This window comes from Rissa tridactyla, chromosome 3 (assembly GCF_028500815.1).
Source record: "Rissa tridactyla isolate bRisTri1 chromosome 3, bRisTri1.patW.cur.20221130, whole genome shotgun sequence".
Taxonomy (NCBI): Eukaryota; Metazoa; Chordata; class Aves; order Charadriiformes; family Laridae; genus Rissa; species Rissa tridactyla.
The window spans coordinates 31,128,086-31,150,329 of record NC_071468.1 but is presented as its reverse complement, the minus strand read 5'-3'; positions in this window follow the sequence as shown (position 1 = coordinate 31,150,329).

Genomic DNA, 22,244 nt, shown 5'->3' with positions numbered 1-22,244 from the left:
ATTACCACAGCCATTTGAGGTCAAAATGCTTCAAGAGCCAAGAGAAATCTATTAATATCATTCTAAGTACTGCGGCTAAGCTCCAGGTAAGGAGAGCCTCAAGAAGGTATCTTTAGAGAAGGGAAATTGTTTATTATTTCCCATCTATGTTATGAAAACTAATAATCTGCTTTTATGGGTAGTCCTTAAATGGTCACTGGGTCAGTATCAGCGTGGTTTATCTGCTGCGCAAGTAAGTTACCATATACGTGAGACCCTCCAGAACTCTGCTCGGTTTTGGAGAGCTGACTTTTCAGAATTCTTTTCATTCATAAACCTGATTTCTTTTGTCATCTGCCACCTCTGCCATGCTTTTCCCGTATTGCTTACTCTTTTTATCTCTTCTCTGTCTTGCCCATAGTGTTGTACTTAGCTTTCCTACTCATTTTTATTTCAAGCGTACCACCTTTGATCTGTCTGACCTTTTTTTTCTAAATGATTGACATGAGAAAAATGATTGACGTGAGAAAAATGATGACGTGAAAGCTAGGGAAAATGCTGCTGAAGTTGAAGAAAGAAATCCGGTAAGCTCCCTTCTTTTGTAATTATTTATTGGTTTTATATTTACTATGTGTCATAAAGTTGGTCTTTAGGATATGGGAACCTAAGCTTCCCATCCTTGATGACAGGAGTATTTGACGGCACATTCAGATATCCGAGCTGGTGGAGGCTAAATCTTTGTTAGACTGCAAGGGAAAGGCATCATGCAATTTTTATTTTATTTTTTTTAAACTCTGTATCTCGTGACATTTTAGATTTAAATGGGGCTTACGTGGTTCATGAATTGGCCTTAAATCATCTATATGCTGTCACTAAGCATTTTCTTAACAGCTGTTCTTTCCTTTAGTTAATTACTTATCAAATGTCAAAATGTGATGGCTGAGTGAAATGTCCTGTTATCTGAACAAACTCTAAATTCACAATCCTTTTCTGCAGACAAACAAAATGAAGTGCTATGTGAAAAATCATGAGATGTTCTGACTGCACAAAAGCTTCATTTTTATGCCTGACTAAACCTGACAATCAAAAATAAGGGAGGGGAGCGGGGAGAATTAATAAATATACATCACCCTACATAATGGTTATGAACAGGCTTAGGCTGGACCGCAGCTGTTCGAGACCAGGATGGTGTTTGTTTTTTTTTTTCTGGAGACAAATATGAAAGCCTTTTATGGAAGGTAATAACACAAAATTGGCCAGTGGAAGTTGTTGGGGTTTTTTTAGTTGAGTTTTCCAAAATCCTCTTGGTTTGTACAGCAAAATGTATGTTTTCATTCAAGATGGGACTCAAAACATGAACCTTCTGGAGAAGCAGGCATGGCTGTTATAATGGATCAACATTACCTACGTCTGCTACGGCTATGAAATTATTATTTGGTTTTGGTTTGGAATGGGATTGAGGATTGAATAATCTGTTCAAAAATATAGGCTCCAGCTCATTTCCCAGTAAAAAATAACATGGCTATTAGAAAGAAATATATTTATAAAAAGAAAATGCATTACATAATATGCTAGGGCTATTTTAACATCATTGTTTTCCCTCTCCACAGAGTGGCTATATATTTTCTTAATGCCTGAGATCAGCTTCCAAATATAACTAGAAATGCCTTCTCTGGATTGCTTTTGATCGCTTCGATTGCAAAATTCTCAAGTTTGGGCTTAAAATGAGGTGGGGATAGAGGAAAGCTTGAGTTACCGAGTAGTTTACTGTTTTTGTCTGTAAATAAACGATATGGCTAGGGCTTCAGTTTTGTATCAGGAGGAACTTTCCTAAATACTGCTCCTAGTTAGTTCTCCTCTCACCCTGAAATAACAGGAGATGTTGAAATGATGGTGAGGGTTTTATACCAGTGTCTATAAAGTCTAATCAGAAATAAGCCTTTAAAGTGACACTGACCAAAAAAAAATATTTGAGGCCAGAATCTGTTATACATACAAAGGTACTTTAGCTCAACAGGCTAAGTCTACATTTATTTTATAGCTTGCGTTTATTTCTGTGAATGAAGAGCAAGGATCAGAGCACCTCAAGAGTGAAATACCTGTTTGTAGCTCTGCGCTGTAAAGTATAGGTCCCGTTTGCGCCTTAAAAGCCTACCGGTTAAATAGCTCTAGAGAAACGAGCGGAAGAACCTCGCTGAGCCCCGCAGCAGCTCGAGCTGGTCCATGAACACAGGCGGGAGGACTGCGGCTAAAAACAGATGACAGGCAGCATTTTACTGTGAGGACTGGAAAAGAATGTGTCAGTACGCCTTTCCTTACTCTGGAAGCCTGTTAACTCACAAAATGCTAGTGTGATTCCCCGCAGAGGGAAAAGCAAGGAAGTCTCATAAAGTGGTCTGTATCTCTACCAGTCATTCACAACACCAAGGAGGGGAAACTGAGGCAAAGGGTTATTGTGCTGTGGGCAGTCATGTTTTCCTTTGATTCTATATAAAAAACGTGAGCTTATTTATCAGCCTTTTGTTCCTCCTTTCCCCTCAATCAAACTTCTTTAGTTGTTAGGCAGGAAGTATGGCCTGTCATCTGAGTCCAGGGAAGATATTTTCTTTTCCAGTATCCTGAGCAAGCGTTTCAACTGGTAACAAAGGAAATCTTACTCCTCTTTGTTGCTAATTATGGCTAAGAAAACAGTTGCATCTACTGCTTATAAGTAGCAAGTTACGCTGTGCAGTCTGAATGCAGTCTAAACAATGATGAAATATTTAGAAATTACTTGGTAGTGATGCACCAGCAGATAATGGAGTTCTCAGCTTCTTGTTTACATTACAGCATCCATAGGTAATAAATGCTCGATAATGTATTTGATGTGACATTGGCATGGTTATCTGCATCAGTTAAAATGAGTGTTAATTTATAATCAACTGTGATTGGAATACTGTTCCAAGGCATTGAATTATTCACAACAAGAAATGTTCCATTAATCAATCCAAGAGACTAAAGGACAGGGTTTTTTTTAAAAAAATACTTAGCTGCCTAGAGATGCTAATGATGTTCTACGTCTTTTTTTTTTTTTAAATCCTGGCATACAGCGAGCAGCTACATTTCTTCAAAATCCTTGAAGTTATTCTGAAACCAGAAGAAGTTTCTTCCTTGTGCATTGGTTTCTTTAAAAGTGCTTGCATCTATAAAAGTACTATTAGTATGGAGGGCTCAAAAATTAAGATATTCCTTTAAAGAGCTAGTTGGAAATTAGAGAGACCCCTGAACTGAGAAATAACTACCTCCTTTTACTTCTAAAAATGATAATTTGGCATATACGCTGCAGGATGTTTTTCCTCAGTTACATGCTCGTTCTATGAGGTGCACCGAGGGCATGCTGGATGCGTAGCACACTGTAGAGCCAGGCTGCTAGAAACTGAAGGCATGAAGAAAAAACCCTTAATCAGCACCAGTGCTCTTTCTTTATTGCTTGATTGGGGCGATCTCGCTGTTTCAAAGAGCTATTCGGCACGCAGTTTGTTTAAAAAAAGGAAGTAGCAACAAACAAACTTTCAGCGCATGGAGATGATTCACACCACAGCTACTGGTGCTCAAAATACTGTGAGCTACATATGTTAAAGAACACATTTGAAGGGCATTTATCTAACTACAAAGAGCTTTTGCTGTTGATGGGCAACGTAAGGTCCGTGAGTCACCCAGCACACTTAATCACCGTGGTTAATAACTGGAGAAAAGGAGCTTCCCATGGAAGCGGTTGCGTAATGTTGATTTTAGTAGGCCCTTGCCCAAGCCTACGCTTTTGCATGATGTGAGGGCTACATCCTCGTATCTCTGCCTCATGAACAACCCCGGTGACTTCATCGTGAATGAAACACGGAATGTTGTGAAAGCCTGGCTCCACCAAAGCCGCTGGTAACACACACATTGCGTGTCATGAGGACAAGATCTCATCTGCAAGGCCTCGCTCTGCCCAGCTCTGGCAGCTGAGGGATGAGGATCGTGGGGCTGGTGTCCTCTTATGTCCTGGCCAAGCCAACAGGGTGAAATGCCTGCCAACCCCGCCGATACCGGTCTTGAATGCAGAGGTACTTCTTTATGTCTTTGAGTGTCTCTTTGTATTGGCTTACGCAATCTGTCTTTTTTTATACCTCCGGCTGAATCCTGCTTTCAACCAAGAATTTCCACAAAGTCTGGGAGCTCCAATCCCCACTTCAAATCCGGCAGGATGGGGTTACGAATGCGAATCTTGCCACTGCTGCACTGGGATGCTCAGAGGCACTGCCAGGCTTTGCCTAGCCGGCTTCCCCCGGGATAGCAAGGGAGGCTGTGGATGCCAAGGGCCCTTGGGAGGGCTGGCATCGATTTGGCAGAGCAACACCCGGTGCAGGGTTCCCGCTGCAGCTTGCTTGTGAGACAGGCCGCTGCTTTTATTTGTGGCAGAAATGTCAATGTCGGGGCTACAAGGCAGGAGCTACACGAGAAGCCTTGAGTTCAGCGGGCTGAGGCACCTGAAGCTGCCGCTCTGTTCGGGCACAGAAGTCCCGGACTAAATTTAATTCAGCTTTTACTCCTATCTGGGGTTGTTCATCCCCTCTGTAAATTAAGCCACTTTATTTGGGTGGACAGAATGGTTTTAGAAGACTTACATTAGGTCCCCAGGTTAGAAAACTTTGACCCCAAGTTTTATTTAGGATGCAGGACTCTCATGCAAATTGCAGCACGGTGGGGTGAGGGGAGGGAAATGCAACATATGGTCTGTTTTTATAGCTTCTACACTAATGCATGGTGGCAAATCCATTTAACTAAGCTGTACAAAAACATCATCACTTCTGCTTAATTATAAATCTGTTGCATATCATTTTGGTCTTTGAAAATGAATATGGATAAACAGACTTACCTCTAATCTATATTGATCTCTATCAAGAGATGAACAGATGATGAACTTAAACCATCCAGTTCTATTCCAGTGCATTTCCCATCTGTACAGAAATGGAAAAATGTTTACTGTAATTAAGACCAAACACTTCAAGTAAATGATTATGGTAGTAAGCAGGGGGGGAAAAAAAAAGTAAAAAGCAAAACCGCGTGTGAGAAAATGTTCCATATTGCCAAGGTCAGTTGACACCAGAATACAGAGGGCAGGAAATACACTCGTCAGTTTGAGTCATGGGTTGTGTTCTTCCTCTTGGCGACATGCGTAAAGGTAAGGATATTGCTTAACATCTATGTGCTTCAGTTTTGTCTCCTCCTAAGTGGGAATAATAGGTCACTAAGATGAATTGTAAAACATTTTAAAGGCAACTGGTTTGGTTTTATCCTGATACTGTATTAGTCAGAAGAAACAATCACTCATCTTCCAGGTCCATCACTAAATTGGGAAAGACACGCAACTACAGAACTGAAGAAGTGACAAAATTCAAAGATACAGCTTGCTGTTATGAGAGACAAAAAGGCAAATGACACCCATCATAAGCTGCAAAGGCGAAGAGGGCATCAACCTTCATTCCTTGTGGAAAGATCCTCACTGGCTTAGGTTTATAAATATCACAACATTTTGAAACGGTACGTTGAAATTTCTGTCTGCCAGGAAGGCATTTAGTGCATTTAGTGGATGAAGAATCCCTGAGTAGGATGATGGAATTTCAGTTCCAGAGCAGTACATGACCCCGTTGGCACTTGCGAGTCCTGTAATCTGTCGCTCCCATCTGCCTAGATTTAGAGAAAAAAGATCTGTTTCCTCCTCTTTCTGCTCATCACCACTTGTCTGATGTAACTTCTACGTAAAGTATCTGAACAGCAAGCAACTGGATTAATGCGATGACCATAGGGATATAGATCCAGAGATGATAAACCTCAGTGACAAGGGGCTTGGGTCTACTTACCCAGTTGTGAGAAGGAAATATGAACAAGGACGAGACTGTTTTCAGTTTACCCAAGTACAAGTATCATGAAGACTTCCTTATCAGCTATGACTTAAATTCTCCCAGGTGTCTGGATATTCAAGCTAGCCCTGGGGCCAGTTAGCGTGTGCTGTACTCTGCACCTCTGAATAGCCCTTCGTTTGATGAGTGTTATTTAGAAAACCACAAAACGCAGCACAATGATTCTTTCTCTGGAGACAGAAATCATCACAGTACAGTTATTTCTTCCTTGGAGAAGGAAATATATACACAGCTCTGTATTCTTCTTAATTTCTGAAGCTGCAGGAGATCATTATCTAATTTCAATGTCCTGTTCCAATTACATGCTGTTTTACAATCCTATAAAATTCAAAATAACATGAAAAATCCTTATATACCTATATAGATATAGAAGCATTATATATATATGTGTCTTTGCACATTTAAAGCCAAACAGTTTAAAAAGAAATCCAGTGTCATTCGTTTGTTATTGCTTACTTGCATTACTTTTCAGCTTGGATAATACCAGTTAGATGGTTTATGATTATTTCACATTGAATTTCACTCCAGGTTCCCTCTGCACCAGCATAGCTCTTCAGTGGTTGAGTGGTTCAAATCCTATGGGGGAGAAAGTTTATTTCTTTGTTGGGAGAAAGAATTTCTTCTGGAATTCGTTTAAATCACTGCTGCCTGCTGATTGATCCTGGGCTTTACCGCAGACTCATGAACATGGAGGCCCTGGTACTGTAATTAGATGCCTTTGCAAACCCCGGGGCTGGCTTTGAAATCCTTGTGATGCCCAAGAATTAAGTCCTGTCCACACTGAGTGGCAGGAGTGAGCAATGACTAAAAGAAAGTAAGTTTGAAAGTGTAAGTAACTGAAATAAGAGTTTGGCCTTACTGAGTTAGCCAAGAGCCTGGGAATCCCAAAGTGGGATTGGGATCCCATGGCCCACGCACAGTCGTGTCTGGTACCGTGGTCCCATCCCTAGCTCTGCAAAGGAGGTAACCGATGGGTACTCACGTCCTTAAATTAGGACCTGTGTCTCCTTCTTAGCCCTTGATTTGCAGAGGTTTGTGCCTGTACTTACCTCTAGGCGCATGTCAATGAACTGAAAATTGGATTGTATATGCTTGTAAAAGAGTAAAATCTGGGGACCTTCCTGGACCTTTTTCCTGGGGTCTCTGTTGCTGGGGGCATTGTGGCTCAGCACTGCACTTGGCGGGGAACAAAGAGGAGTGGTGAGCAGGGGCAACTCATTTTATCTTTCCGTATTTGGGCTTCCCAACCCATCTCTAGAGATGACGACACTCTCATCCTTTGAAGACTACTTTTGAGATCTCTGGCTGAAAATAGCTATTCAAAGGCTGAATATGTTACTGAACATTATGTGTCACAAAGGATGCTGGGCTCTTGTTTGGAGCTTTCAGACCCTTTTGCAACACAGAATTCCTAATGATTTATATGATCTGAATAGAAATCAGAGTAGGAAGTCATCTAACAGCCCTGGGAGTTCACTGCTTGTTCCTCCCTCCTTTATCTGATATTCCTTGTTTTCCATTTGTGTGGGCAACACCAGGGCTGAGAATCTCTACACCCACAAGGTGGTTTCCCAAGCAGCCATGAGCTATTGCTGGCTCCGGTCAGGAGCACAGCATCTTCTTCAACTCACAGACTAGTGTCAGGAACACAAGGGGGAAGGCAAAGCCCCTCTCTCCAGACACAATTTCTCACCCGGGAGAACCTGGAAAGTGGTTTGGAAGTAGCTGCAAATAAAGTGGGAATCACAGCCCGTGATGCTCAGGGGAAGGAAAAATATTCGGGGTTGGGGGGAAGACATCTGAAAACTTTCTAAAAAACCTAAACAGCTGTCTGGCAGGACAAGCAGAAATAAGCCCAAGGACAAGAAACCATGATTAGTTAAATGTTAATCAGAAAAGAAGGCTCTAAACTTAAGGGAATGTCCTTATTGATGGTAATAAATGAAAGCGCAAAGTCTGGTAGTTTTATTTTCTGGTCTAATTTTAGGATTTTACTTAGGCCAATGTATAATTTAAAGGACTTCAGTGGGAACACTTGTGCTCTGAGAGCTGTGTGTGTGTTATGTGTCTGTTGGAGCCAGGGGCTGTCGCGGGAGTGGTGCTACCTGCGCTGGTTAAGGTTGCTAAAGTGTTTTTAATTCTATTTTTGCTCTTCCTCCAGCACTTACAATTGCTTACGACTTTCTGAAACTTCATGTGCTGAGCTGAACTCTTCCAGATGGTTTCCTTTTGAAACTGGTTTCATGCACGTGGGCTTGAGGGAAACCAGTTCAGACATTTTAAATCAGGAATGGCCTTTATTTCCATGTGCCGGCTTTAAATATTTCAGAAATGCTTTCTAACCCGTACTGTTGTTTTCAATTAGCGGTCAGCCTTGCAAGGTGCACTTGTAAGTCTCAGGGATGTACATCTCAGGGAGGTAAAGTTTTACCATTTTTGGTTTTTGGCCATTTTCTTAAAGTGGTCCTAAAAATACATAATGGATTGTTCATAAGACGATACAATGTGCTGTTCCCAGTGCGGGTGAAGATTTAGGTTTCTGCTTAGATGAGTGAAGTAAATAACTGGGCCTTAATACTACAAGTGAAGTGGGACATGGAGAAGGGAAAGTGTAGAATAAGCTTCTAAAATGCAGTGTATTAAATGCCTCACCACTGCTCTTGCTGAAATTGAAAAATGTTACATCTGTGTAATTCTTCTCTATGGGAGGCTGAGGAAAGTCTTGGAAAACCTTGCATTATTGGAGAGGGGTAGGTAAGGCAGGGTATGTCTTTGCTGATGACAAGTAAAGGCAAACAAGACCTTCCTGAAAGTATTTTATTTATGTGGCTCCCGGTGATCCTCAGGCAGGAAAAACTTTCCACGAAGTGCTGTGTATGAGTCTCACTCGGGAAACATTGAACTGCTTTTGAAAGGCAGTAAAAAATTCTGGTTTTAATTTGGTGGCTGAATTTGCATGGTGGCTTTGGTGCCCTGTGTGCGACCGTCTCATCTGCTGACTGGCGTTAGGAATGCGCCTGCCCGTCCTGATGAACTTGTATTGATGCACTAAGCCAGGAAGGTGTCCGGCTGCTGAGAAGGAAAGTGCCTTCTTGTCTCAGTTGTTGCTTTACATCTTTTACGCAGGAAATTCCACCTGAACATAAGGAAAAACTTTACTTTGAGGGTGACAGAGCACTGGAAGAGGCTGCCCAGAGAGGCGGTGGAGTCTCCTGCTCTGGAGATATTCAAAACCCACCTGGATGCATTTCTGCCCAACCTGCTCTAGGTGACCCTGCTTTGTCAGGGGGCTTGGACTTGATGATCTCCGGAGGTCCCTTCCAGCCCCTACCATTCCATGATTCTGTGATGCTTCTCTGGTGGCATGGTTTCCTTAGCAGTGGTGAAAAGGGTCCGCCTGGTACTCAGGTGAAGCAGAAAGAAAAGCAGCTTGGGGGCTGCAGCATGCCGCGTCCTTGGGCCACCACCTGGAGGTTGGTGAGCTGTCATTGGGAGCAGAAAGGTGAGCGTGGCCAGGGGTTGCCACCCTGCCCAGGGAAGCCCTTGTGAACAAGGCATGGCGTCACAGAAACGCCTTGACCCCGTTTCATTTGTCTCTCACAGCTTTCCTAAATCTTCCCTGTGAAGTTCCTCTTGGCTGGTGTGGTGCTTTCCACCTAGCCAGGGGGTGGAGGTGGGTCCCCCTGATACACCCAAGGGAGAACGAATGTTGTTGTGGGCTGTTTCTTTTCCTCATGGAAAGATGCGAGGGTGGAGCAGATGGGTGTACCTGCCTGAAAAGAGAGTAAGGACAAATGGTGAAACAAACGTAGGGGTGGGAGAGCCACCCTTATCAGGCATCATAAATCTCTCTTTGATTGAGACACATCAAAGCAGAAAGCTGTAATATCTTCTGGTATTTCTTGCTACAGGAAGACTTCAGAAGAGTTGGGGCAACGCAGAGCAGACTTGTCCCCAGTATCAGGTGGGGCTGGTAAATGTTCCTGTCCCTGGGATGAGCAAGGTCTTTGCAGCCTGTGAATTATTTGTAGTGGTGTTACTGGCTCTGGTAATCAGTAACTAACTAAGGATATGAGATAAAATAGAGTGGTTTACTGCACTTAAGCACATGGGAGCCATTTTAGATACTGGAAAGTAGCGTGGTCTAACACGTATCGACCCGTTCTGCCTGTGCCCTGCTTGCCATTTTTGCAACACGGTGTTCCTAAAGGGGCAAGGGAAGAGACTTGCTGCTGGGCTCCGCGTCCTTCCTGGCATGCCTACCGTGCCACGCTGGTATTAAGGAAACGCAACTTGTACTTCAAGCGCCCCTCGTCCCCCCCGCCCTGGTGTTTATCCATGGACAAATTGCATTCCCATGTTTTGTTAGTGAGCCCAGGCACTACCTGCTTAGGCTATAAACACCGGACATAAAGGACATCTGCGGCTTTACAGCACCTAGCACAGAGGGAATCCGATCTCGGATCAGACTTTGGACTTTCTTGAAATTTCAATAATTCTAAAGGTCACTGCTCCTGTGGAGGTTGTGAGAAACTTACACCGGAATGAAGGGGAGAGCTATGGTGGCCATCTGGTTCTGTATTTTGAGCACTTGTAACATGCAGGTTGCCAGACACCACATATTTTTTGTCAATCCCTGTAAATAATATATTGCTTTGTGCTCCATCTAAACAACTGAGACAAAGTGTACGTAGAAGTGTCTGATTATACCTACGTGGCCTTCTGGGCAGACGAATTATATGCCACTCCTTAGCGTTGGGAAGCACAAAGGTTTCTTGACTTGCCTTACCGCTCTGCCAACTGAGTTGCTGCTAGGACAGGTCTGTCCCAGGAGACCTTTTGCTCCTCTAGCACACGGAGGACTTGGGAGAGCTTTTTGGAAATTTAGTCAGCAAAGTGTTACCGCTGCAGAGCCAGTAAGAGTGGAGAGGAGCCCCAGGCACACGTTCCCTGCCTGCTGCTTGGTGGGACATCCAACGGCCCAGTGAGCTGCTGTCCTTCCTGCTAAGAGTCCTTGGGCTTGGCTTAGTTTTCTAAGAAAGGTCCTCAGTAAGATCCTGATTCTGAAGCCCTCCCACCCCCTGACTTGCCCCAGTGTGGAGAAGTCAGTAGCTCACATACTTGCACCTTACCACCAACACTTGAGCTATTGTCCACTGAAGACAGGTCTTGACTTGCGTCAGGTTAAGGGCTAGCCTTTGCTCTCAGATTACCTTTACTGTGAACGGATCTGCGGTGCCTGATTTAATGAGTCCCTGAAAAGAAGGAAAAGACTGATGAATAACTCAAACCTGCAACGCGATCTGTAGGGGGTTTTTTGCCACCAATTATGTTTCTGCTGGTGTAACCCTGGGGTTCCCCTTTGAGTAGGGGAGGTGGTTCTGCTGTCCCCTCAGCTCCCCTTTGAAAACAAACGTCATGGTCTGTGATACTGGTATTGCCACCATGTAGTGAAAATACATCTTCTGATGGCTTTAGAATAAACAGGTATCTATATAAAATAGTAGCGCTCAGCGGAAATCGATAGAGATCGGTGCCTGTGAACTTGGTACATTCAACCTCCTCGTGTTGCTGTTTGTCTGAACGTGGCTCCCATTGTACTGACGTGGCTGCCCGGTAGGTAGCAGGGGACGCATGACTGAGTTTTCTTTATAGTTGCTTTCAAATATTTATCTGCAGGAGGATAATGGGAAAGCTGTGTTTCCTCTTGTCATCAGGATTTCAGAAAGGATTTTAATCCCCTGTGTTCCCTCTGCTCGCAGAGCCCTGACAAAAGTGGCTTGATCTCCTGCTGGCACAGGACCATCTCTCCTTCTTCGCCTCTGTCCTCAGCAGGGATGTACTCAGCCTTCCCAGGCTGAGAACATATCAGGGAAGTATCTATGTTTTGGAAACTCGGCTGGATCTGCTTTTCTGGCCTAAAGAGTATGATCAGTGAGATCTACTGGGGCTCCTGCTCTTTCTCCTCTTTTTCTTTTCTCTACTCCTCCACTCCCCCTTTTAACTGATGAGAAAATGAGTAAAGATGGAGGATGTACAATTCCGACTCCAGTGTGAGATGTAGGTTTCCAGCACATCCCAGAAGTGAGCACCAATTTCACTCTTGCCAGCATGGCCATTAATGTCAGCATGTCTTAAGACGATATAGACCCGACTGCAGCGTCTGTTCTAAGTGCTTACGGCTTATGAAGGGTCTCAAATGAAGCGTTTAAAACCTGGATTAAAACCTTAAAAGTCTGCTACACCGCCCAGTTTTAAGTCAGCGCTGAGATGGTATGGTTTACAGCCGGGCTGTCCAGAGGGACTGACTTAACTTCATATGTCCTCCGGTCCGAAGGGCTTCTCTTCCTTTGCTGTAGCTGCATTAAGAGTTTTATTGTGCCTTTGGAAGTAGCCGGCAGCGCAGCAGCCGGAGCATCAGCGTGCCTGGTCTTTGCGTTAATGATGGTGTTACAGGCATGTGCTAACGAAGATAAGGATCGTGTGGGATCGCCCGCTGTCTCCCCAAGCTCTCGGAGTGACAGCATAAGCGCTTCTAATGTTGTAAAATACAGCTCAGCAATTATTGCGACAGGAGGGGGAGAACGCTGCACCCCTCTGCCCCTCAAGCTCTGCCCCTTTGCAGGGCGCAGGCACCGCTGCCGTGCTGCTGCAGAGGATGCTGCTGCGTGCACGGGGCCGGCGGGCAGAATCACAGCCATGCACGTGTCGCTGTGTTGCAATATGCCACGCATGCGCCCAGGTTTTCTTAGCGAGAGGAGGGGCTGCAGCTGCCTTCCCCGCCTCCCTGCACCCCAAAACAGGCTGTCTCACAGCTGCCACCCCCCCGCTTTATTCAGTGCATCTCCCGTTGGTTCTCCCCCGAGCTCAGGCATGAAGTGAAATTCATCTCCTCTTCTTCCTGGTGCACGAAAGAAAGTCTGCAAAGGCAGGGATCCTAGACGGGGAGACACAGTGCTTAGAGATACGGTTTAGTGACGGTTTTTGTCAGTCAGGTTGATGGTTGGACTAGATGATCTGAAAGGTCCCTTCCAACTTAGGCGATTCTATGACTCTATGACACTCTTGCGAAGCCACTGGGGCTTGAGGCTACAAGGAGGTGAGAAGGGGTCCCTGTGTTCACCCGTCTCTCATGGCCCAGTTATCACATAGATGTGTGTTACATTTACATTGTGGCTCGTAGTGCTAAGGTGCAGCCTGGTAACAGGAAAGGAAAAAATTCTTCTCTAATGTAACTGAGAGGTCTAGCCTTGGACTGCCAGCTGCAATCCAGTTTGAGGTACAATACTGGGGTTAAGCTTTGACCTATTAACTGCTAGATAGAATAGCCAGGTTGATAGATAGCAAGATGGTATCTAAAGTCATGTTTAAGGCAGCGTGGGGTGGTTTTGGGTTTTTTTTTTCCAAAACAGGGCTCTTCACTAGGATGCGCACATGTAGCAGCGTGCCAGGGGAACACCTAACGCTAGATAAACACGTCCGTCGCTCCTCTCCACGTGGGAGGAGCAGCCACAGAACTGCATCACGCCGGGGGCTCGGCCCTCTGCAACCTACTTGGTATGCAAAGGTGCCTTTTCTGCAGTGAAAAGGCTTTGATTCACCCGGGGCCGAGATCACTTTATTAGCATTGCAAAAACACTAAGAGCTTATACAGCTGATAACCTTCTGCTTGGTTTGATCGTCTGCTACGTATGTGATCCTCGCAGAGATAGTTTGGAAAGGTGTGTTTATGGCTTTGAACTTAGCAGATATGGATATGCCTGGCAGTTTCACAAACATGTCCTTGGTTGAAGCCTGTTGCTAAGCAATAGTTTAAGATAAGGAATATATACAAATCCCCAAATGCTCAATTTTTAGGGCTTTAGGCACTCATAGGAGAGAGGTATAGCAATGTCCTGCTTTTCTCTGGAGCACCCAAAAAAAATTTTAGTCTTTGTTAGCCTGTGAACAGCATTAAATTGTAAGGATCTGGAGTATGTTCCCCCTCCTGCAGCCAGCAGAATAAGCAGGTTGGATGAGTAACCAGCTGTACTCCCTATCTGAGGTGCCAAGGTACAGGGGAAGGACAACTCCTCCTACCTGTGCCTTTATTTACGGCAGGCTTTTGCACAGGGAGATGACGGGGTGGGAGCAGAAGCCTTTCACTTCTTATCCCTCCTTCTGCTCCTGTGCATGCCGGCCGTGTGGCCCTTGTAGCTAGAGGTCACCTCGGTAGTACCCCTGTCACCCACGTCGCCTTGTGCCCATCAGCCAGTGAGTCGCTTCATAAGCAAAGGGGAACCTCCCGATGGTGGTGGTTCTGCTGCTGACATCTCATGGATTGCGCCGCAATCTTGGGCTGACTTCACCTAGAAATGAACCTGCTTATGAATTCTCCATGTGCCCCGCAGCTCTAAGTCACAAGGTTTCCACCCCTGAGCAGTTTTCTCTGCTCACTGCCTGCCTTCAGCAGATGCAAGCAGTGCTGTGGGGACAGGAGGCAAGCCCCATCCCTTCATCTCAGCGGAAACCTCATGGGAAACCTTCTTAGAATCATAGCATGGTTCAGGTTGGAAGGGACCTTAAAGATCATCTAGTTCCAACCCCCTGCCATGGGCAGGGACACCTCCCACTAGACCAGGCTGCTCAAAGCCCCATCCAGCCTGGTCTTGGACACCTCCAGGGATGGGGCGTTCACAGCTTCCCTGGGCAACCTGTTCCAGTGCCTCACCACCCTCACAGTAAAGAATTTCTTCCTAATATCTCATCTAAATCTCCCCTCTTTCAGTTTAAAACCATTACCCCTCGTCCTATCGCTCCACTGCCTGATAAAGAGTCTCTCCCTGTCTTTGCCACAGGCCCCCTTTAGGTACTGGAAGGCGTCTTGTCTTCTGCTCTCCTCGTTTCTCCAGTGCGTGTGAGGGAAAAGCTGGTAGCTGCGGGAGCTTGTCAGTAGCGGTGGGTTTGAGACAAACTGACACACAGGGTGCAAATAGAGTCATAAAGTATATGTGGCAGTGTGATGCATATTAAAGCGATTCGCAGGGTAATGTTTCCCTGACTATATTCTTAGTAACAGAGAGAAGCGATCTTCCCACCTTAGCTGTCGGCACGTTACAAGGCCCCCTGAAGAGGCTGTCAGAAGCTGGATGCAGTTCCTGGTTCCAGAAGACCTCAAAGGCTGCGTTTGAAGGGCCTTGTCCCTGCTCCATGTGGCCAGTCTGTGCCCTGTGACTCTGCTCCGCACGGAGGCCCCATGCCCTAAGCCCACCAGCGAGCACATGCTGCCTCCTCTTCCTGGCTCTTGGTGGCATATATAAAAACATGCCCAAGAAATTACTGTGTTCTCTCGGGAATGAGGAAGGACCAGCCTGCTGGCTAAAATGAGAGGAGAAAGTTTTATATCTGTGTCGTTACTAACTCTTTATTAGGAAAAACAGAACGGTTTGTCTGGTGCTTCTCAGACCTTTGGCTTAATATCAAAATGACCTTCGCGCAAACCTTCTCCAGCGTCTTCCCAGAGGAGAAGGCAGAAGTTACAGTTTTCTTTCCATCGTCTCTGGCTTCAGAGCAGAGGCTTAAAAACTGGGCTGCAGCTGCCCTCTTTAGTGAGGCCATGAGTCAACATCAGGAGATGTTAACCCCTTCCTCTGCAGGGTGGGTCACTGAAAGGCCAGCTGGCAAGAGGGCTGGTGAGCCTCCCTGGAGTACATCCTAAAGCAGTCGAAGGGTCTTCCTTCTCTCCTCCTCTTCCATGTCTGAGAGCTCTGAAGCTCTGGCCAAGGGATCGCCTTCTCCTCTCCTCCCGCCCTACATGCTGGCACAGAAGGTGTGTGTTCGGGTGGGAGGGACTGGAAAGAAGGAAAGGAAGCTCTCTTCTTTTTGTATATCTACATGGTCCCTCCAAAGCCTGCTGCCAAATACCGGCGACGGTATTTTCTGCCTGTGGCCTTGCTTTGAAAACTTCCCTTTCACAGAATTGCAGCATGGTTGAGCTTTGAAGGCACCTGTGGAAACCACCTAGTCCAGCCCCCTTCTCCAAGCAGGGTCAACCAGAGCAGATGCTGATCTGATGGGATTTTGACTATTTTGAAAAGTGTACGCCCCACAACCTCTCTGGGCAACCCATTCTTGCGCTTGACCACCCTCACTGAAACAAGTTTGGTTTCATGTTTAAATGGAATTCCTGGTATTTCAGTACCACCACCAGCATACCCTCATCTCAGCTGGGCCAGGAGTTCCTGCTTTCAGGTGTGTGCTCAGAGAAGGAAGGATTGCCTCCCTTCGTGTGCTGTTTCTGGGATGCTCCATTTGTTCCCATGTCAACTAGCTACTCTCATCTTTTCCAAGCAGAAGGAAGTGGCAGTATCTCCTCTTGGTTTCCAATGGGTTTAAAGGTCTTCTCACATGTTTCTTACAGGTGTGTGAAGTCATATGTGAAAAACCTAATTTGAAACACAAGCTCATCTGCTTAGTATGTACTTCACAGTCTCTGGTGACGGTGTTCTGGACCACCTTTGCGCTTCGCTGCCGATGTGGATGGAGGCATCTTGAGATCGTGCCCTACCTTTTCTGTAAGTTACTTTTTAACCCGACACTACTATTATCATATGGCCTCTAAAGCCCAGGAACACAAATGCCCGGGCTGCTGTTAACAAACTTGGCGAGAGCTTTACTCTGTATTCTCCTGGGAGGGTTTGATCATGAAAGTTACTTTTGTTATACCCAATTCCACTAACTACATCTCCAATTTTCCTGTCTCTACATCAAACGTTAGATGTTAAGGAGCCCAGAATAACAGCTGCTGCCACTCATGTTAACTGAGAGGTGCACAAGACACTGAAGTGTCTAGTTTCTCATCACTTACGGGACGGATAAAAGTATCTGTTGTACTGACTAGTCCATCAAATATGAATGATGCAGATAGAGTGGCTGTTTACACACAGCGATCTATTTTAGTTAAATTGAAAACACACACAGGGGAGTGTTTCAGCTTTGTGGATAGAGAGCACTGGAAACGTGGGGTTTTTTTTGTTTCGTCTTTTCCGTTTGCCAGCGACAATTAGGTCTCAGGGGTGCCCAGTCTGCGGCTGGGAGAGGATGAGCTCTCTTCTTCTAGGAGGAAGATCCAAATATTGCTAGTTATCCAACCCAACCTCATGAAATTGAGGACAAGGTGCTTGCCTCCCTTTATCATTCTAATTTTTCCCCAATACTCAACTATTTCGTACAGTGTTAACACAAGCATTTACAAAGCCGGTCCCCCTGGAGGATGACAGCAATTGTTTTGCTTAATGTTTAATGGCTTCCTCTCCCTCGGGACTCCGTGCCAGTGCATACTGTAATGAACAAGCTCGGGAAGAGTATTATAGCCTCACTTCATCTATTAGGACACTTCACATAGAAATTTATTTTGCACTACCGTGAATTATATAAATACACAAATTGAAGATACATACGCAATAACTGCTTGCAGAGAGCACTGTCTGCAGCAAACTCATTAGGAGAATGAATTACTCTGTAGAAAATCACTTAACCTTTGTGGATTTCCTGGTACTGTGTTTATTAATGCCTTTGCTTTGTTTTGAAGTAATATCTCTCTGTTATCTGAAAACATGCTCCAGATTTGAAAATTAATGTACAGCATTCAGGTTCCCTCTGAACACACTAATTACATAGAAAGCAAAAAGTGAGGGCTCGTCCTGCTCTCCCCCATCCGTGTGTGTGTAAAAGAGTAAGGATGTGTCCCCCCGCGCGAGGGCTTTCGAAACCAGAACCAAATGACGCCGGACTTAACTCCTTTGGAGAGGGAAAAGAAAAAAAAAAAAAAGGGCTTTGGTTTCCATGGGCAAATGTTGATTACAAGCGGAAAGCTTCACTGAATAGCCTTTATCAGGATTTGCCCGCAGGGCTCAGTGGCGAACGTTTTGCTGTGGAAAATACTTCTCCAACAGCAAACGGAGATGAGGGAAAACAGCAGCCCAACTTTTTGGCAAAAGGTCTGCGTCGGTTAGAAAAACAGCGCTGAACGTGCACATGTTTCTGTCAGGAAGACTGCTAGCAGCAATACGGCAGCTCTAGTAATTTTGCAAGTAGTAAAAACAGGATGCATCAGGAATAGCGTGCTCGGCACAGGGTAACCCACACAGCAATGCGCTGCCGCAGGAAGCCGGGTGCGTGTGTGCGCGCAGACCCGCACCAGCAGATATTTTCAGCGGCAAAGCATCTCTGAGGCTTTAGATAGTATTTTTGTGATAACAAAAGCTAGTGATTAGTCACTGAAAATTTCAGGAGACCTCGGTAACCTGACCTTCTGCCTTCACGGTGGCCTGTCCTGTTTATTGGGAGAGCTGTGACCCAGGCAACTGAGGAGAATCTGTCGCAGGCGTGATCCGGGTGACTCACCTGCCATCGTGCTGCTGGCTGCACGGACATAGGGCACTGCACAATGAAGGCAATGGAAAAATGTGGTTCAGTAGGTTTTAAGTCCGTAGCCTTGATTCAGGGACATACTAACGGAAACGAAAGCGGACAGCAACTCTGAAGCGTATTGGAGGAGAGTGGTGTTCCTTGAATCTTTTATGTTTGAGATTTGTAGGGTTTGGTACTGTTTCTGGTGCAGAATTGCTTCTACCTTTGTTGGAAAAATACATGTCATTGTATGCACGCTACATCATGCTTGTATCTTATATAGCTGTAATTATAAACCTGCAGAGTAACTGAGAACAGAGGTTACTGACTTCCACTGATATGTTTCAGGTGATACTAATACAAATAGAAGAAAACTTTGGCCTTGAGGGCAAATCTTCAGCAAGAGGCTGCTTGGAATAATGAAACCTATCGTACAAGCCATGTCATCCTGAAATGAATTGACAAGCAATATTAACCTTACAGGTCCGAAGCCCTGGCACTGAGTGAAAAATCTGGCATTGGGGCAGGGGGGGAGTCGTCCTGAGGCTGAGTGTGCTCTAGCTGGCAGCATATCTGAGCCTTGCAATTACTTAACTGTAGAGTAAACAAACAAAAAAAAATCCAATCTTTGCTGCTTCAGCATCATCTACTGCTTTACCCTTTACACGTTGTGAATTCGGTATGGCATATTTTCTGGGAGGGGAAGGAGGGCTGGGTATGGAGGGCATTGCAGATACTGCCCGTAAAGTAAGCAGAAGACCTGGAAGGGGGCAGGGGGAGGAATCAAGGTGATGGAGAGAGGAAGAGCTGAATTCCTGCAGCCTCCGTGCTCTTGTGTTTAACGTCCACCTTAGAAAAGAAGGAGCTTGTAATAAACAGATAATTTAGATAGGTTATGGATCAACAGACTTCAGTCTCCTGTGAATTACGTGAACGTTCTTATTTATTGCTGCAGGTTATAACAGGTTAACCCTGTGTATCGGCGTTGTGAGATTTCTCAAGAGCAATACAGAGTGTTTCACACGTGGGCTGAACAACTGCAGTGTCTCATCTGTAAAAGTTCCTGATCCAAACGCCGTAATTTGCAAAGACAAATGAAGCAAGGTTACTTATTTCTGGCAGACACAAGAAGAACATACCTTGTCCCTTCTTAGATTTTTCTCCTATAAGAGGAAAGGGAGAAGAAGATGATACTCAAGTAGATTAGTGGCATGTCATCCTTTTCTGTAAGAAAAACAATGAATCTTAGAACTATTCTTTCTAGTGAAACAGCTCTGATTTTGAAACCAATTTCATTGTCCTGGAGCTAGAGTACAATGATTTGTAAGTTGAAACTAAAACATAACTTTGTATATCTTATCGGCGTTATCTTATCACTGATGAGTACGTCCTGACTTTAACAGTGGAATTCAACTCCTGAACAAAAATGCTTCCTGGATGCTGAGCGTCTCTTTACATTCTAGATTTTGCATAATGAAGTTACGGGACCCACTGCATGTGGATGAACGTTTCTGTGTTCCTATTAGGTTGGTAGCAACACCTTTCTTTCTTGTGGGATGATTGGAAGCACGGGTGCTCAGTTAGCATTTTGGTTTTCCTGGCATAGTTATCAACATGAGTGCAAACGTGCATACACGGATTTGAGAAAGTCAACAGACTGTCAAATCCATTGATCAACTGTTCAGAGACATGTAAGTTGAAGACATTTTTCAATGCTGTAGGACAGCTGTTAGTCTCTCATTCAATACTGAATGGTGAGCCCTGCAAGGCAAATCTTCTAATTGTTCTTTTGCAAACCGTGCGTGCTCCTTGTTTTTACAGATGTTTGGGGTTTTTTGGTTTGCTTTATTTTTTTTTTTCCTTAAAGCTCTTCAACATGCACACATTCTCATCTTCCACCTCACTCTCCCAAATGCAATCATCTCTGTGCTGATTGACCTAAGCGATCACCATGGTTTCCAATTCAATTCAGGTCCCCAAAGAGGACTTTTAATTAAGAAGCTCTAATAGAATCTAGGAGAAAATTTCTAAGTCCCCAGTCTTCAGGCTGCGAGCTACAGATCCCGGGGGTGTCCATGGCCAACTAGTACAAGACCCTAAATGTGTCCTTCCTGGAAAGGTCATATCCCATGCAGAAATCTGCAGAAGTAAATCTTAGAAATGGAGACACCCCCTGAAAAATTCCTAGGGCTCACAAAAAGTTGAGAAGCTCTGCAGTAGGCTGCTGTTGAGCAGTGGGCCGTGACCAGGAGTGCGGTGGAGTTGGGAGCAGCACAGGGGAGCTCTGCCGCTGCTGCAGGTGCTGCCCCTACAGGACTTCGCTAGTGCTTTGCTACACGTAAAAGCACTTCTTTTGGTAGCAAGACCCAAAATACTTAAGAACTAATTTTTACTCAGAGCGTGTTTGAGCCAGCCACAGACTTGAATCACCATCGCCTGAACTGCAGATGTGTACAAGGGTATAATTTCCAAAAGTACTTGGGTCTGGTCTGTATTTATTGCAGTGGGGACAATCCCACCTTGTGTGGAGCAGTGCATGCCGATGTTTACTCAGCAGCTCATACTAATCTCCAGGAAACAACCTGTGCTTGCTGGACTGCGGATGTGATGGTTGGTAATGTTGTGCAGAAGCACTTGAGAAGGCTTTCACACCAGGAGCTCCAGCATCAGCCACGTCTGAGAATAAGAAGTGGGACTGGTAAACACTTCTAAACTCTTTCAAGTATGGTATTTGCTGAAAAGCAAAGTTCCAGAAAACTGGAGCCACATATAAACTTGAGATAACTTTGGTGAATAGTTCTTGGCTGGAAGACAAAAAGGAAAATGTAAATGTTCTGTGTAGATTGTTTCAGGATTAAACATCTTGAATTTTTGTTTCAAAATGCTCTCCCTTCTGGCAATTCTCTCAAAACTTCTGGTCATATAAATCTGAGTTATTGAAGATACTACTTGAGGACTCCTGTCAGAACAATATTTTGTTTAATTGGAAGGTTTTTTTAAGCTCTTTATTTACTTGAAAATATCAGAAGTTTTCCTTTGGAATGTAGCTTGAAACAATTTTTTTTTTTTTTTCCAGCTTATTATTTCTCTGTTAGCTGGCTGAACAGAAAGTGCTTTGCAAGTACCCAAGAGGGGATGATGGAAAACCAGAAGAAATTAATAAATAAAAGCTTTGTTTGTGATAAGTCACCCCCTTGACACAGCAGCACTCCAAGGCCAGACCCGGACCACTTGGGCTGAGGTACCTGTACCTTTCTGTACTTTGTAGTTGCACCAGCACGTGTCTAATGTGGGCTGCTCTGCTGATTTACAGAAGTCGTCATACATACTGCATTAATATAACAAGTAAGTGGAAACTTCCCTTTGCTCCCCCTCCACAGAAGAAATCTGAAAAAAAAAAGGTTTTGAAGGAGGACCGCGCCATGCTGTGGGTAGGGGATGGTAGCCAGGGGTGGGAGGCAGACTGCAGAAAGGAACCAAACCCGAGCCATAGTAATTTAACCAGTTCTGCACAGAAAAACACCCCCTTCTTGGCTCAACTCCTGGAGGGCTTGGTTTTCCATCTGGTGAAAAATGGGAATGAAATGCCTCCCTTGCATTCCCTCCGAAAAAACACATCGGTATCGTCCTAGGAGATATAAGAGCAGCATCATTATAACTGGGAAATGAATTGCTCGCTTGCTGGATTTAGCAGCTTCCTGTTTTGGAAACCCGAGACACCAGCTCGAATTTCTGTTTGTTGTCAGCCTAGAAGAGACTCCAGGGCTGCAAAGCCTCTGGTGAGGCAGCCCTTCATTTGCTAATTGTCTCTGCCAGACAATGCCATTTACACTGAGCGCAAAATCACCTCTAACCTCCACTGACCAGAAAATCGTTATATCCTTGAACTCCCAGCCTTCTGAAACTGTACCCGGCCTTGCAAACGCGGGCTGC